Source organism: Malaya genurostris, chromosome 2 (genome assembly GCF_030247185.1).
Source record: "Malaya genurostris strain Urasoe2022 chromosome 2, Malgen_1.1, whole genome shotgun sequence".
NCBI lineage: Eukaryota > Metazoa > Arthropoda > Insecta > Diptera > Culicidae > Malaya > Malaya genurostris.
In genome coordinates, this window is record NC_080571.1 from 344,306,078 (window position 1) to 344,324,784 (window position 18,707).

Below are 18,707 nucleotides of genomic sequence, written 5' to 3' on the forward strand. Positions count from 1 at the left end.
TAAATGTTCACCGATGTATGTGTGCTCCGGTTCAAATAAACACTGTCTAGAGATATGTCTCCGAAAATGAAAGGGGATCCGCTGGATCTTATTTTTTTGCTCCCCGTCTTCAAATGAATCAGTCATAGAGAAGTAAATCACGTTTCACGGGATAAAAGTAATACTAACAATCTCATTCCGAACGGAACAACGAAACAATGGGACAGTCGACAAAATGTTTCGGAATTTCATAATCAGTGCACATTTATTTGGATATTTGACACCCGCCATGCGAGTGAAAAAGATACCCATGAGCACAAACTGGCTTACCCAAGAGGTACCGAACCCCTAAATGAATACCTACAGGGAATTCTATGATAGTGCTGTTGATTAGTAGCTTTTAATAAGTAAAAATCTTTTCCAATCCACTTAATAGCACAATGATGCCTTTCTCGTAGGCGTATTTATTAGTGGGATTCGCCAATAAGGTGCTAATAATATGTCTCCGGAACCGGCAGTGTTTGTTATGAGTCTTCAAAATCAATTATCTATAAGTAACTTTCAAATAAACCCTAGATTGTCGGAATTTGTTTAGTCATTTCTGAGAATTGAGATAATTACTTATTGCATAATATCATCGGTTCAGAAAAGCGTGATTTTCAAAATTGAATAGTGATCCAACAGAAGGTTTCAAACGATCTCAAGACGGTCGAAAACGTTGCAACCATCTCCAATAAAATTGAACGAGTAGAAAAAGGCGGGTGGATAATGTCAGAGACATAACTGGATGACGTATATACGAATAACATTGCCACATTCCCTTCTCACTTCTGATTATCAAAACCCATTCTCATTAGCTGACTGTTTGTATGAACACTTCTTCATTTTCAAAATTGTAACGACGCATCTATACTAAAGTATGACTTATTCAAGTCAACTTATTCAACATATAATTAAATAAGGCTAGACAGGAGAGAGTGTGAAAACGGATCGGCCGCAGAACCGCAAACAGCACGAATTACAATAATACTCAAATCAGCTTTCAAGCGAGAAAAATATATCAAATAGTTCTTTGGGATTGTTTTTGAATTATTGAATTTTTCCGCGAAGCTGTTGGTTCGGTTCGAACGGCACTAAAAATAAACTGGTAATTAGGTCTCTGATGAGAAAAACCAGTTGAATAATGCTGGATACAGTTTTCAGTCACTTAACATGAATAGCGATTTTTAGTTCAGCCATGATCACAGAGGTAAAGACTGTTCCAGAAAGTATGGACGCAACCAAAAACCGCTGCCATTTCGCAATGGTTCAGAATCTGTCAATTTCTATGGCTGCGTCCTGTTGTTTACACTTTTCTCTATCCACTTGTGCAGTTGTTTATTCGTTTTCATTAGTTTGTTTCGAAATGCTTGAACTTTCAGCAGAACAACTACGAAAAATTGTGTACAAATGGTGCACAGAACGCGGACTGTCACTGAGAAAGATTGCAAAAATGGAAGGAGTAAGTGAAAAAGCCGTGCGAAATGCAATCAGGAAGTTCGGTGAGGATAACACCTTTGAAAACCGAAAACGGGTCGAAAAAAAGGGCCTGGTAACCCTCAGTTGGATAAACGTATTCTGAAGGCGTTCGAGCAAAAGAAGGAGGTTTCAATTCGGGATGTGGCCAAAAAAGTGGGCACTTCGAAGTCAAATGTTCTTCGTACTAAAGAACGTTTGAGTTTTCGAACCTATAAGAAGCAGAAACAACCAAAACGTAGTCCGAAACAAGAAGCATCGATCAGGCCGAGGGTTCGAAAGCTGTACAATTCTCGAAAACTCGAAACTCGATTACAAATCCTTGCCGGGACCACAATATTATACGGTGCGAGAAGGGCAAGTGTTAAACCAGTCCGAGACATCGATTGAAGTCGAAAAATTTGGTAAGAAAGCTATGGTCTGGCAAGTAATTTGTAGCTGCGGTAAGATTTCGAAACCCTTCATCACCACTGCTTCAATGAACAGCGAAATATACATCAAGGAATGTTTAAAAAAACGACTTTCACCCATTGTTCGAAGCCACAAGGATCCAGCTGTCTTCTGGCCAGATCTTGCTTCTTGCCACTACTCGAAATCAACGGTAGAATGGTATACTACCAAAAATGTCACTTTCGTCCCAAAAGACATGAATCCACCAAATTGCCCACAACTTCGACCAATTGAGGAATTTTGGGCATTAACGAAGAAAATTAGAAAACTGAAAGCATGCAATAAATTCTGGTTTAGAAGTTAGAAGTTAGTTCCAATTCTGGTTGGAATCTGACATTTGGTTCCAGAATGCAGATCTAACATTCATATCATATTTTTTTCCAGATTTCTGAAGGTGAAATCCTAAATCAGAATTCTGGATTCAAATTACAAGCAATTAAGAAAAATAAGGAACTGAATTCAGTTCCAGTCATGAAACCAATTCCAAAATTAGGATTCAGTTTCAGGGTCATAGTTATAATTTCTGAGCCTATCTGGAACACAATTCTTCTGGAAATTTCAACTCAGAATTCAGAATGTTGTTTTTAGAATCCAATCCAAAATTCAGTTCCCGAATCCAGAGCCAGCATTCAGAAGCTGAATGCGATTATTGATAATATGTTTTTGCTGAAGGTCCTCAGCAAGACGTGCAGTTCCGTGTAAAGCACAAGAAGAGATGATCAATTTTTGACCATGGTTTACCATTCATACTTGTTCAGTTGAACATCGGGACTGATATGTGCCTGACCTAAAAACCGTCGTCGCAGATACAAGAATGGCAATAAACCAAATATTTGAGAAAACTAAATATTGACTAATTTATTGATGACATGTTGAAATTTTAATCAAAATTTGCTGATCACATATCAGATAGGGGAGCGGGTCATTTCGCCGAAAGTCGTTTCGCCGAATGCCATTTCGCCGAAAGTCGTTTCGCCGAATAAGTCATTTCGCCAAAAGTCGTATCACCGAAAATCGCCTCGTTTGCCCGATCTACTCAAAGCTAGGTTTCTTTGCTTTAGTAGTGACCCTTTAGTAGCGAGGTCGGTCAACACACGAACCAAAACGATGTGATGAAGTTGCATTGGATTTTTTTTTTCATTTGCTTTCAGTAAACGAAAAACACCACAAACATTTGCCTAGTAGTAGTACACCTAAGCAAATGCTTTGATGCTTAGTAGCTAATAAAGTCAACAATTTATTTTGGGAACTACGTTCTAAGAATCATGAATCAATCTTCATTCAAGAGTAGTCTTTCGGGATTAAACGCGGTGAAAATGAATTTATCCGTTATTTCACATAGCAGATATTTCAGAAGTACAATCAAAGGTCAACAAAACGGGCATTAACGCTATCATCTTTCATTTGTCTTTATTATAAATCAGTTTAAATTGCGATATTAAGACAATTGAAGGATTCGACGAAATGACCCTTTCGGCGAAATGGTATTCGTCGGAATGGCCCATTTGAGGAAATGGCTGGCATTCGGCGAAATGGCTCATTCGGCGAGATGTCATTTGGTGAAATGTCATTCAGCAAAATGACTCTGACCCATCTGGTAGCATGAAGAAAGAATTATTTTGTTGCGTTTAGTACAACTAGAAATATTCAAGATTAAGTTCTATTAATTCTTCCACAGGGTGATTTTGAAAAATCGCCTTCGTTTGAGTGTGAGAAACCAAGTAGATGAATAGACCTCCTTGATTTAACAAGTTCAACAAATTATCGTTTATTGAACATCAATCATAAATTGCTGATCAGATAATGAAATAATGTTGTTATATATGGTACAAGTAGAGATATTCCCCAGGTAACCAGCAAGCACTAATAATGGCATAAAAATAATCTTTTATGGGCACCAAAAATGCTTATAGCTCAATATCTGCGCAATCTAAATGCTCATCTGCTGTAAAACAATCAGAATTCAGCTTTCAGAATGCACACTAGCCTTAAATAAGCATTATCTATGAATAGCCATATATTTTGCCAAAGTTGGCCTTAATGCAGTCTCAAGTGCAATTTAAACGCCAATTAGCGATTATTTGCTGCCATAATGTGGCATTGGTATGTGCTTATTGGTTACCGGGGTCGCGACAAAAAACTATTAATTTTACCAAGTTGTAAATTTAGAAAAAAAAGACGCGTCCACGTCAAAAATGCGCGGTTTGTCGGCTAGTAGGTTATCTGAAACTTTGCACACGTCTTTAATATAGCTGCACTGCAACTCAGAAACTCTTTTTGCCTTTCTCTATAGAAAGGTATTAGAATTGCTGGAAAAAACCGACTTTCGAACGGAGCCTCGGAGACCCATAGTGTTGTATACCATTCGACTCAGTTCGACGAGATCGGAAAATGTCTGTGTGTGTATGTATGTGCACTTTTCGAAGATATTTGAACGCGCTCAATTTTCTCAGAGATGGCTGAACCGATTTTAACAAACTTGGGCTCTTTGATCAAGTTCGAAGATCAAATGGCTGTGAGTTTTGGTTCCGGAGATATGATTGTATAAGTGACGTAACCGACAAAAAGCGTTATATTTTTACGCGCTCAATTTTCTCAGAGATGGCTGAACCGATTTTAACAAACTTGGACTGGTTTGAAAGCTACTGTCGGGCCATTGATCAAGTTCAAAGATCAAATGGCTGTGACTTTTAATTCCAGATATATGATGGTATATGTGACGTAACCGACAAAACACGTTGATTTTTACCGCTTATATATATATATATATATATATATATATATATATATATATATATATATATATATATATATATATATATATATATATATATATATATATATATATATATAAGGGTGCCAATATTTTGGAATCATCTCTACTTTCGTAAAGCGCTAGTGTTAAAAAGTTTAAGCACCTCGAAAAATGTCCTCATGCAAAATTTGAGCTAAATCGGACATGCGTAAGGGGTGCTGCCCGGCGGTTAAAATTTGAAAATTTCCGATCTTGAAACCATAGGGGGGAGTACATGAAATTTCCAAAATTTTTTTCGAGATGACACTCAATCACGACGTTTCATGCAATTCTAAACCTTTTGTCATCAAATTTTTTTTTCGATTTCGAAAATTTCATGTACTCCCCCCTATGGTGATTTTTCAAGATATATTCAAATTCCACTAAGTGAACTGAGAAGGGTTTTTTTTAGATTAGCATCACTGTTCTCATACACATAGGCAACGCAAATGTCAAGCACTAGTTTGGAAAAATGATGCTGACTGTGTGACATAAACACTGAAGCATGCGTTTGTGAACTACTCGAATCAATCTGAATCAATTGGTGTCAAAATAAGTATCCGAAATTATTTAATAAAAGTATGAAATATATTTTCATGAGACTGTTATGAAAGAAGAGAAACACCACTAGGTGGATTAAGACGGGTTTTCATATGTTGTTGCTAGATTATAGAAAAACGATACCGAAGAAAAAGTTCGAGGAAATCAATTAAACACTCTAAAAAACGTGTCCATTTTATAATTTAATTTTAAAATAAAACTCCACATTTGTTGTTAATTTGATTACTGTAAATTAAAAAGTAAAAACTGAGAAAATTTTAAGGCATTTTCCTTGTTAAAAAATAATCATTTCAACTATAGAATATGATTCAACACATAAAAAGAAATTAGTTTAAAAAAAATTACTTCTAGGGGAAATGGCACTATTGGTAAATTTAATATGTGTCTTTTTGAATTTGATTTTTGACATATTTATTTTCTATATAGGGGTGCAAATCAGAAACTCAAGGAAAAATACCGGCAGAAGTGTGGTCAGGTTTTGAACACTTACAGCTCAGTCTATTTTGTATCAATTATTAATATTATTTCATTATTTGATTGGAAATATTTGTATGATTCGATTAGAATGTATCAAGCCACGTATTTTCAATTATAAATGATTGAAATTTTGATTAGTAGCGAGCAGTGTCCTATTTTGTCTGCTTAAAATCTCCGGCATATCGGATTTCTCTGTCATAGATGACGGTTTTGAAGGAGTAAGCGATATATCAAAGGAAAAGCATCACTCTGATTGGTCAATCGATGCAAAAGCGAAGCTGTTGGAAGCACGCGAATCTATAAATAGAAGCAAAATTATAGCTAATGTTTCAGTCCTACGCGTAGCATGCTAGTGGTAGGTTGTTGCTAGACAGCAAGACAAAAAGTGCCATAAAACGATTTGAAGCTTTAATTGGTATGCTCTGATCTTGTGTCATGCAAGCTCGGATGAAATTTCATGTAATGTCGTTTCGCCTGAGAAACTGACATCTACCCCAGACAAATTTTGAGTGCTTAAGATTAATTTCTAATTTATATAAGATAAACTTAATTGATAATGAGAAAAAGTTTATCGCTTCAACCGAAATCGCAGAATTGTAGAGAAACCTAACGCTGCGGATTCAAAGTGTGACGATTGATTAATCTGTTTGATTGTAGAGTATTAGAAATTTTGGTTCGTGTGCCACATCAATGGCTCGAACAACCCCATGAGGCTGATCCTTGTAGTTTTTCTAGTGATTTTTTAACTCTGGAAAAAGTGTTTTTATCAGTGTGCAAAGTTTCATCCAATTCGAAACAAATTGATTCTGATTTTGCCACCTTTTCTGCTGTTAATTTCTGGAATTGCGCAAAGCAGAGTAGCTTCCCGGATTAAAGAAAGGTTATAGATTTAATTTCATTTATAGAAGTATTCTTGTAAAATTTTATTTCCTTTAATTTTCATTCTCGTAGAGTATTGACAAATGGCTTGAAACAAATTTAGGAATCGCGTGAAAAACATTCGAACACGACCAAACCGAATAAGACAATGCTAAAAATAATTGATTTTAATGCACGGAAATACTGTAAAAAACACTGTAGCAATGATCGAAATTTTGGAGATTGAAAACACAACCGTTAACCGATGTCACCGATCGATGATCTATTCAAAATGCCTTTCACCATGCTGCAAACAAGTGCAGACAAGCTAGAGATACCTTTTCTACTGTTATTCGCAGTCGTACCCATTTACAACTAACTAAGCAGTTAGTTAGTTTAGTTTAACAAACGATTCCCATCGAAACGCAACCAGCCGTTCACCGATCGCTTTTGGAATGCAACGAAGCGGCGAATGGGAACTCAAACGTAACTACTAGTTACTATTTTTAGTGCACCGCATTTATTTTTATTTCTGTTCCAGTCTATCTCACTATCCCAATATTAACACATGGAACAGGGAGGGAAATGGTTATGCCACGGAAGAATGGCGATAGCTTGAAAGTGAAAGCATGAAACGGTTCATCTTCCAGTACCCGTCTTCCAGTACATCGTAGAGTTTCCTCAATTTCCTACAAATGGTACACCTCAGACGTATAGCATGTGGTCTTCTAGCCTCTACTGCAAGTATTTTTTTACGCTTATTTGGTTTCTTTATTCGTTTTTACTCAGACCGTGTTAATTAGTTCTTTCTTCGGTTTAGTGATTTGAGTTAATCTCAGACTGGATCAACTACGAAAAACTGAGTTAGATAATTCATTAAAGATCACCAATCAGATCGATTCCCAACCATGTAGTTTTTCTGACCCGACAGGCGAATGACCATAAAGTTAAGATCATTCAAAACGATCGGAAATAACTTGAGCAGAGGCTCCTGGATTTTCGACATTTCAAAACATTTTTTTTGTGAAGAAGGAATTCTGTTTTTTTCTTGTTATCTAAAATAAAGTACGTGTGTGGAGCATACCCATGAAGATGTCCATTCCTTCATACGTGGTCTTCGATCAGGACACAAGATGATGCATTTCGCGCCAACTGTTAACAAATGTTGAATCCTCTCAGATTTGTATGAAACTTTCGGACATGTAGATATTGTCACAAAAAGCCACTTTGTATATTTTGTTTTTCCAAAACTGGTCACATCTACCTTTAATAAAAATCTAAATTTCTTCATTTCAGATAGCTACAGCCGGAACATGAGAAATCCTACAAAAAAATACTGTGGTAGTGATTTACACATAATTTGTCATATTTCCGAATAATAATTCTGAATCGAGTCCACCACTGAAAAAACCGATTCTACAAAAATAACATAATTTACTAATAGTAGGATATTTTGTCCCAAGAAACAAAATTATATTTCCTACTAACCGTTCAAATATTACAAGATAGGTAACACATGGATCAATAAGTCCCGAGACTAAAGCAGAGATGGCGCTCGTAGTAAACCAGTAACCACGTCTTTCTAGAGTACTAACCTTTGCTTGAAACGGGTCAAAATTTTAAGTCGATCCGACCAGAAACAGCTGAGTTATCGAGGTTGGAGTAAAGTCATTTTGTAGTTTGTTTAAAAAATGGAAAAACCGAGTTTCGTGTTTTGATAAAACATTGTTTTTTAATGGGTAAAACACTGTGCAAGCGAAACAATGGATTGAAAAATGTTATCCGGACTCTTGTCCATCAAAAGCAACGATTTGCCGGTGGTTTGCCGAGTTTAAACGCGGTCGTACCGACACAAATGACGCGGAACGCTCGGGTAGACCTGTGGAAGCCGTTACACCGGAAAATGTGAGTGAAGTGACAAAAATTATAATGAAAGATCGTAAAGTGAAGCTCCGTGAGATTGTTGAGATGACACAGATATCATATGGAAGTGTAATTACTATCCTTCATGAAAAATTGAGCATGAAAAAGGTTTTTTCCAAGTGGGTGCCGCATTGCATTCGATGGAACAAAAACAGCCTGCCACAAGTCGATGAAAACAATGGCGAAATTGAACGAATTGAGCTTTGATCGGTTTCCCCACCCCCCATACTCGCCATATTTAGCCCCCAGTGACTACTGGCTCTTTGCTGATCTTGAAAAAATGCTCCAGGGAAAAAGATTTGGCTCAAATGAGGAGGTCATCGCTGAAACTGCAGCTTATTTTGAAGCGAAAGATAATTTTTTTATAAACATGGTATTGAAAAATTGGAAAAACGTTGGAACCATTGTTGATGAATAAAAAAAAAATTTGCAAAAAAAATGTTGTTTCCATTGTTAGTCTCGAGACTTATTGATCCATGTGTTACTTTTTAGGAAGAAAAGCTTTTCTAAAGATAGAGTTAAAGCTACTATTGAGCCATTGATCATGTTAGAAGCTCAAAATGGCGGTCACTCCTGGTTCCGAAAATGTAATGGTACAAGTAACGTAAACAACAACAGCCTTCTTTCGGAAGGATGCTTCTGGGTCCAAGTTCGGGATATAATGGCATAAGTGACGTAACCGACAAAACGCACTTTTTTCTGTACGCTCAATCTTCTCGGAAATGACTTACCGATTATATTAAGCTTAGGTTCGTTTTAAAGCTACTGTTGGGTCACTAAACAAGTTTGATGGCTGTCACATCCGGAGATATAATGACGTAAACGACAAAACTAATTTTTCCGCTAACTGACAAATCAACTTGTTTTACTACTATGGGCTAAATTAGTAACACTTTTGAATTATATTTCACGCGGAAACCTTATTCGTCGAAATATTTTTTCTCTAGGTTGGTATGACTGTCAGTGACTTCTGAAGCCAAGTGTCACGTCAAAATATTAATTAGTGTTTAGTCTGTCTTTCTGAAATATTAAATTCAATCGACCATTTTTACAATGAGTGAAATTATTCAACAAAGAAGCTCCATTAAATTTTGTTAAGAATGTCGCAGAAGGCCTTCGGTGATAATTGTATGTCGCGAGCAAGTGTTTTTGATTGGTACAAGTTGTTCAAAGAGGATCGAGAACGCGTTGACAACGAATTACGTTCAGGACGGCCATCAACATCAACTGATGATGAACACGTCAATAAAATCAAGGAATTGGTGCTCGAGAATATCGGAGAGATCAGTTAAAACCAATAAAAGTGAAAGCACGATTGGTTCCAAATTGTTTTATTTAATCTTCGTGATTTTTTCGCCAATATTCCAACCAACATCGTTCCGCAACCGCCGTATTCACCTGAATTAGCTCCGTGTGACTTCTGTCTATTCAGCAAACTCAAACGACCACTCCGGAGAAACCGTTTTGAGTCAATTGAAAACATCAAACGTGAAACGCTACACGCATTGAAAGCTATTCAGGAAATCGACTTTAAGAACTGTTCTGAAGATCGCAAAAAAACGAATAAATTGAGAACCTTGAAATTATGAGCAAAGTCTTACTATTTTTTGCCCACAGTAGTATTCGTATGACTATTTCAGAAAGTTCAAATACATTTTCGCTGAAGCATACTTTTGTTCACGACCCGAATCAATCTGAATGAATTTTTATCAAACCTGACCCCAAAATCAGGTCATAAATTATGCTGATAGAAAAATTTTAATGAGACTATGTGAATGATCAGCAACGATGCATAATATAAAACTTTCCTCGATATAGCAGAACTGCTACTGAATGAAATGCGAGGTGTGAAGCAACCATCAAAACCGTCGGCCTTGTTAACCCGGGGGTTTTAATATTTGAATCAAATAAACTGATATAATCAGTTTCATCATATTATGTGTTGAAGATTATTGGAAACGCAAAACCACTGTTAGAAAACTTTTCTAAACGAAATTATTCTACCGTATGATATATCATACACACAAATATTAGCATCAAATTTTACATTATTTAACACATTATTTGGGATTTTTTTATAGATAACCTTTTTAGAGCCTCTGCTAATGTTTTCTCACAAGATATAAGGATTACTAAATAAATTATTCATTTATTTAAAAAAAATCATTCAACAATTTTGGATCGAAACGATGCTAAAAGTTTGCTGTGATATAGTTTTTCTGTGTTAAATTTACTATCTAATTTATTACTAATTTATTAATTTGTTATAAATGTCTGCTTTCGGACTTCTGTAGTTATATCAAATTCAATAATAATTGTGATACAAACGTTTTAAAATCTGTTACGATTTTGTTCTCACTAGAGTCTTTTTTGTTGTGATTTTTGTTATTTTAACAGCCAAAAATATTTCAAAATTTGTTACAAAATATTTCTGAAATAAATTACTCCAGTTGTTATAATTCTGTTATTTCCATCTGATCGGGTGTGCATGGTATTGAACGGAGATAGCAGCAGATTGTTTCAATAGACGAGACAAAAGATGTGGCTTGACTAATCAGCAGCAAACATGATGAAAGCAGTTTCCAACAAGATAAATAAAAATCTGCATTTCATCGTGGAATATTTCAAAATAGCAACACTAAGGCAAATGGAAGAACAAAACTCGGTGTCGGAAGTCAATTTGAATGTAGTTGCAGTTGTTCTGACCTTGAAAACATCTTCGCAATACTCAGTATGGTGCGATAAGGTGCCCTGAGTGTTACATCACTGTAATAATGTATAATGACGGCACTTCAAGTAAAAAATGCAATGGTAATGGACTTATTTTCTTCTTACTCATAGAAATATCGTTGATGAAAGTTGTTCATTGGCGAACATTTTCGATTTCCAAACTAGGTTTACGACGCAGTATGTCGGGCTAGTTCGCAACGTAGAACCATTTAATGGCACCTTCGAAAATCGCTCATCTCGCGATCTCGCACTGACAAAAATTCATGGCCGTACACCATTCAATGTGTCTCTGGCTCTGCATGAACCAGAACCAAAACAAACAACCGAAACAGCACCGGTCACCGCAAGCGATCGGAAATAAATTGAACTGATAGTGAATGTTGTTTGAGTTCAAACATTGCATTCCACTCACAGCTCACAGAGTTGTATTGGTAGATACTATGAGGAGGGCTTGAATTAAGAGACACGATTCCAACACAGCATCGTCGCTTTCTAGTGACGTGGATGAAGCAGAATTCACTGAGCCATCGAGCCGATCGAGTTCACTAGCACCGGGAACAGTGACGTGTCGAGCCTGGCGTAAACCGCGTCAGCTCTAATGTGTGAATGAGTAGTATTTATTTACTTACTACTGGACTTAATCAGGTGAAATTGTGTTACCGGATAGTGCTTTTCCCCCGTTTTGGTCAAATAATTTCCCTTTCCAGTGCGCACAACAACGTTGCATTGAGGAACCTACTTTAAATGGCAACCGCGTTCTTTGTCACTTCCGCAATGGCAGCTAGTTGTTGAGAATGGCAAGTGCTATTGCTCGGCCTTCAGGTTTCGTATTGACGCAAACGACTACACAAATGTTTTTTTTTTCGATTCTCGCGGAGCATTTGTATTACTAATGAGATTTGCGTTCTAAAGCAACATACATTCCTATTAACTAACCTGGGGTTATTTCTGTTTCCTTATCACGAACAGATAATAACGAGTAGCTTCAGTACAAGTCGAAAATTGATTAGAAGTTGCGGTTAAAAATATGACAACGAAGGTGTTGTTGACAGAAAAAGCCATGTTAATTTTCACGAAAAAAAATTTCAATTTCAGCTTCACTTTCAAATTGTGAGAACGAGATCCAGCACATTAGCGAGTTCTTTCATTCGTTCACTCGGTTTTGAGCAAAAATCGCATACTGTGCAACATCGATATTTTGATACGAAGGTATCTGTTTGGGTCCCAGTTCATTGCTCCATTCCGGACAATGAAAGTACAGATAAATTAGCCAAGTGGGATGCTCTTGAGAGTGAAATTTGTTTCATTACTTCCAACAAATTTTACAGCGCATCTCGTCAATGAGCACTTGCCAGTTGGCAAGCAAGCTTCCTGACATGAGGATGATCTGGACAGTGACTGCACTCAATTATTCCCAAAAATAACGACAAAGGTACGGATCAGGGGATTTCATTCGCGTGATGTCCAAACGCATGTCCAATCATAATACGTTAGACGCACATCTCCATCTTGTTGATTAACTCGTTTGAACATAATAAATTCTTTGCACAACCAAGGAAGACTGTCCAATGTATCAGTTCTACTTTACGTTTCGTCTTCGACTCGTTAGGGCATAACAGTTTATGTTGAACAGTTATGCCACTCAGCAGTTCAACATGAACCGCCAACCGCATTCTTTTCATCATTTCATAAACACTATTTGATTTTCAATTTAATGACTCGTCAGATTAAAACTTATTACACAGAATACCTAAAAATGTCACCGGCATGAACAGAGTAACCTTTCCAGATTTTGTATTTCTAATTCAAAATCAATAGCACAGAAACATTGAAATGTAGAATACAGTGACTAAACATAAAATGTATTCAAATTATCTTTGAGGAAATTGAAGTTATCAACAAATATATTTCTATTGTTAATGCATACCAAATGAAAGACACGAGAAAATAAAACAATGAATAATTATTTTACTATGTTTGTAGATTTTAAAATTCAAAACATCATACAAAGTTCGAGTTTTTTGTTGCATTTTGACTAAAAGTTTCTAAAACTACTTCAGAAGTTATCAAAATTTTATAACAAATTATAAAACACATTGGTCTTATACCTACATAAGTTATACTATCTGTAAATTGCGAAATAATATCAAAACAAGCTATGATACCGAATTGAAGCATTATTTTGCCATTTTAATAATAAAGCAATGCCTAAACAAGCAATGATATTAAAATGAACTATTACTATCATATTAATTTGCTATCACAACCAATCAAATTCGAAAGCGCTTAACTTAAACATGTATGACAACATCGTTTTGGTATTTCAATAGCATACAATTCAATCGATCCGTTCTCAAGAGTCAATCACAGCATGCCATAATGATGTCATCCACCTGATTTCTCTAGAACGGCGGACGGTTTCGACTGTTGCTTCACTCCTCACATTTCATTCAGTAGCAGTTCTGCTTCGATCGGTGTAGAGAGGATTCACGTCATGCATGAAAAAGTATCACTATATAACAGGATTGTTTTTACAGAGAAGCAGTGGGGACACGTTCCCCCCGGGGGGGGGGGGGGGGGTTGGGGGGGGGGTCGTTGACGGGACCCATCGAGCAAAAAGAAAGTCATTCAGTTTGTTAGGGAAACACAAATAAATCTTGCCTCCGGGCACATTAAAACGTAGAGACACTGCTATAGAACCTTCGCACAGAACGGAATCTATAAATATAGACTGTGTCACAATTTCCACTGTAGTCGATGTCTGCGTGTGCCTGCGAACGAGATAAATAGCTTGTCTTGTGAGGGGATGACAGATTTCGAAAATTACACCCATTCGCTCACTGGATAGTCGCTTGTGTACTGTACAATTTTCAGTCTGCTGCACACAGTGTTCACTTGAGTATATTGAATACCAATTAGCTGTTAATTTCGCCAGGCAATTTAGAACTATCGGCGATAGATTTTTCGAACCTAATTCAAAGCGCTTGCATCTCTGTGATTTTCTAAGGATTTGCCACATTTAACTTAATTCGAAAGCATTACTTCAATAATGTATGCTTAAAATGGATTGGTTTGCGAACGGGATAACATACATACTGGAATCACCATTTACGAGGAAAACGGTGGCTCGCAAATGGATTCAGTACAAGGTTGTGCTACGAAGATAATCATAGATATTTCTTTTTCCATTAAATGTGGCGAACACAATAAGCCTTGAGCTACCCACTGGTTGCGAAAGAGCCATAAACAAAATATCAAATCAGCGTCTGCCAGCAAAGCAGAAAGTGAAGATAGACTTGCGATACGTGATATTACTGTAGTGCTCGATTTTTCTAGTCAATTATGCTATTTCTTCATGTGTTTCACATGCAAGGCAGTTCAATTGACAAAACAATTTCCCCGGATAAGAACCAACTACAGGTTCGAGTACCGTCTCTGTAGTAGCTTTTTCACTGCTTTCATTACATAGTTGTATTCGCATGTCATTTTTCAAATCTGATCAAATTTTACAATAAACTATCTTTCATCAAAATCACATTGCTACTATTGTTCAACTAAACCATAATCATGTAACCTTATTGACATGATCTGATTAAGCGAAATATTTTAATGTTTAATGTTTGATAAAAATTTTGCTTTCAAGGATCACATTCAAGGAATTTAAACTACCAGGAATAAAACACCTCAAAAGATTCAGAATAAAATTGTTAAAGTTATCTTTAAGCGGCCTCCTAGGTTTAATATAAATGAGTTGCAAATATTCACGTATATGTAGTATTTGCAACTCAAATAGATTTCCTAATGATCATAACTAAATCCAGTAGATAATAAAATTGAAAAGTCATCAGTCATATAAGAATTTCTGGAAAGTGTAGTTTTTTATAATAATTATGAAACAATCTGAACGTCAATTTTCTCATTCGTAAACAATCTCTGCGCTTTGAGAAGAACAAGTTTTTAGATAAGCGCATCTACCATAATCAAAAATTTGTATTTATTAAATGGACCTGAAAATTCGATAGTCGCACGACAAAATGGCCTAAGTGCAAATGAGAGCCTCTCTTTGTTTACCTTCTCTTTTGATTATTGTGGTGACATTACTGCAATTTCTTGAATGTTTCCAACATAAATCGAAAGCTTGTGGCTTTAACTTGAAAGTATTGCGAAGAGTAAGGCGTCAAATATAAAATCAATTCGATAAATCGTGAAAGAAAAAGTAAACAAAGTGAAACTCTCATTTGCAGTTGGGCTCTTTTGCAGTGGGACTATCGAATCATTTCATTTCAAATGTTAATTGTGCTCAGTCGTATCTTGTATACAACCCTGTATTTATTCTAGTTAATATATGATACAGATATACTAAAGAAATTAATCATGTTATTTAAAGAAACCAGTAGAAATATTCTACAAAATTAGACATTTTTTATGACTATGATGACGTTTCGCTTTCGGCTCATCAGTGCAATGGTAGATTCAATCAATCAATATTTTCTTTCCCATCGTTCTTACGGTAAAGACGTTCGAGAATCATTGTAGCTCATTGCCGTTTGTGAATCTGTAATAACTGAGAATTCATGACACCACCCGGTAAACGGTACTTTCAAACATCGGTTCATTCTAACATACTACTACTGGTTCATTCTAACATACATACTAACATAATCTACATACTGGAATAGTTGAACGCAATTTAGAAGCAATTTTTCGTTCCTGCATCGTCGCTCTAAATGGCGATTTGAAATTTTAAGCACAATTTGTCCAGTACTTCTGGAACAGGAAGTCGGATCCGAATGAAATTCAACAGTAACTAACAATGGGCTCTATAGAAGCAAGACTGAATTTAAGTATATGATACTCCGCCTTCCAGGCTTTGGCTTAAAAATCGCGTAAGAAAAAGCAAAACTAAATAAATTTTTATTTTTGGTGCCAAATGTCTTAGAAAAGTATGAAACGTCCATATCTATTGTAATAAAAAGACATAATCGTCGAGATCTGGTGTAAACAAAAAAAAAATTTTTTTTGAAAAAAAAATCGAGAATTTTCTGTTGACTTTAAAAAAAATTCAGAACAACACCAGAGCTTGACGTTTCATGCATTTCTGAAAGAAAATAAGGAAAACTTTGAAAATTCGCCTTCGGGAATTCGCGTAAAAAAGACCTATTGAGCTCTCGCGTGTTAGTAGAGTTCATGTCTTTGAGCATCAATTGGACGTAGTTCGCGGCATGACACTCAGGACCTTATTTCCGTAGTGACAAGATGCCAAATCACCAAAATAAAAAGTGATAATTGTGTTACTCGAGAATAGGTAAAAAAAGGAATTCATTCATTTCATTGAGAGCTCTTGCATAGTTCAACTGGTTAATTACCGTCAGACCCGTGCGGAGGGGGGGGGGTTGTATGGGGACAATTCTGAAAACGAGATATGAATTGTCAGGATATTTGAACTTATTGTTCATGGAACTTAATGTTGAAAAATCTTCCATGGGGGGGTTCAAACCAACCCACTCCCCCTCCCTGCGCACGGACCTGTCTCTTGTATACGAACGGTAATTGTAGTTACCTCAACTTGTTAACATCTGTATAGAAAGGTAATAGAATTACTGGAAAACCAACTTCTGATCGGAGCTCCGGAGACCACTAGTGTTGTATACCATTCAACTTTTCTCGACGAGAACGGAAAATATCAGTGTGTGTATGTGCGTGCATCTTTTTGGAGATTTTTCTCTCCGCACAGTTTTATCGGAGATGGCTGATTCGATTTTAACACACTTTGACTCGTTTAAAAGCTACTATTGGTTTGTTAATCAAGTTTTGGATATATAATGGTATAAGTGACGTAACCGACAAAATGCGTTCGTTTCTATCCGCAATTTTTTTTTCAGAAAGTAATCAATGATCAAGTTCAAATGCATTATTGCTGATACTTTTCATTTCGAGAATGTTGTCTAAACTGCGACGTTAGCGTTAAGTCACGCTTTTCTGAACTAACCGAAACAATTTGATTCGATTTGTGTTAAAAATCAGCCCCGAATTCGTGTATGTTTTAATGAGACTGAATGACAAGAGAAAGGCATTATCACACCACTAGGTGGATTAAGAAGAGGTTTTTTTTGTAATAGTAGTAGTAGTAAACCTTTTTCGTTCAAGCGGAGCTGTGTGTGTTCGTAGTCAGTGGGCTTCAAATTTGAGCTTTTTGATGCGGGGGACCAAAAACAAAATACGTTTTCCCTGCACACAAATTTCCTGGTTGAAGTAATGTCGAATGAAGTAAATGTCACTCTTTAAACCACAGGAACAGACGTCCTGCCATACCAAAAATTTCTTCGTGAAACTCGACAACTCAATTTGTTTGAAAATTATCTAAACGTAGCGTTCATCATCCGGCACCACGAAAGCAATCATCGTCAACATTTCCATTTTCAGTTTCCGCGATCGAACAATGTTTTGCTTATTCCGCTCGACAGTAGTCCCGCTTGTTTTCTGCTAGATGCACGGTTGCAGACGACACCCCCAGTTTGTTTGCAACATCTCGGACGTAGAGGTCCTGACAGAACTGGGCTCTGTTTTCTGCATTATTGCTTTCGTTTTCACTCTTATTCTCGGTTATCCATATTGTTGACAAATATTCTACGTATATTTCTTTTACTTTTATGACAATGGATTTGGCCATATTTGAATAATTTCGCGTGCGAGTAGTTCGAATGAGCGCAATGAGCGAGCAAAATTTTGACGCCTTCCTCTTCTTGATTCGACGTCATTTCCACAACTGTACGGTAAATGTCAAAATCAAACAGTAGGTCTGCTGCTAAACAAACACATCTTCAACATGAGGGAAGTGTGAGCTTTCCATTGCACGGCAAACAGAATGATTCATTCAAATTTTGATCCATTTCAGGTGCAAAAATACAAAAGATCGAAATAGAATTGACTTAGCCGATGCAGGTGTTTAGAGGTAGGCAAATTTGTATAGCCTACCCCTATATGGAAAACAGAGATATTTCCCACATCGAAATTATTATCATACAACCATGTTGACACCCACTGCATTTTGAAACATAGCGTTGGAAGTTGTCGGATCGTTATCGTCAACTCGTCGTTTGAAACAATTACTTCCAGACCACATCCTAGCGTAATGTGTTTGAAAATCGGAATAAACTCTTACGCTGACGAAAGCTATAATGATTATACCCTACATCACATCCCCCCCCTTTAACACTTCTTCCGAAAAAGAATCTGATTATTCCAGCTGAACTCAGCAAAGCAAACAGGCAGGAGCACACATACACTTGACCTTATGATTTGGCTCAGATCCGATTATCGATCTTTTTTTCCATAAGCGATCAGATTTTTCTGTTCTCTTCTGCATACAAATTTGATTGAAATCATTTCCGTTAATGTCATTTACTCAATAACTCTGCAC

General features: G+C 36.5%; 1 protein-coding gene across 3 annotated transcripts in view; it reads right to left on the reverse strand.

Moving 5' to 3' along the window:
• LOC131431924 (SUN domain-containing ossification factor) overlaps positions 1 to 18,707 on the reverse strand; it is a 65,118-nt gene that overhangs the window by 27,187 nt on the left and 19,224 nt on the right. The gene's annotated exons all lie outside the window — the stretch shown is intronic.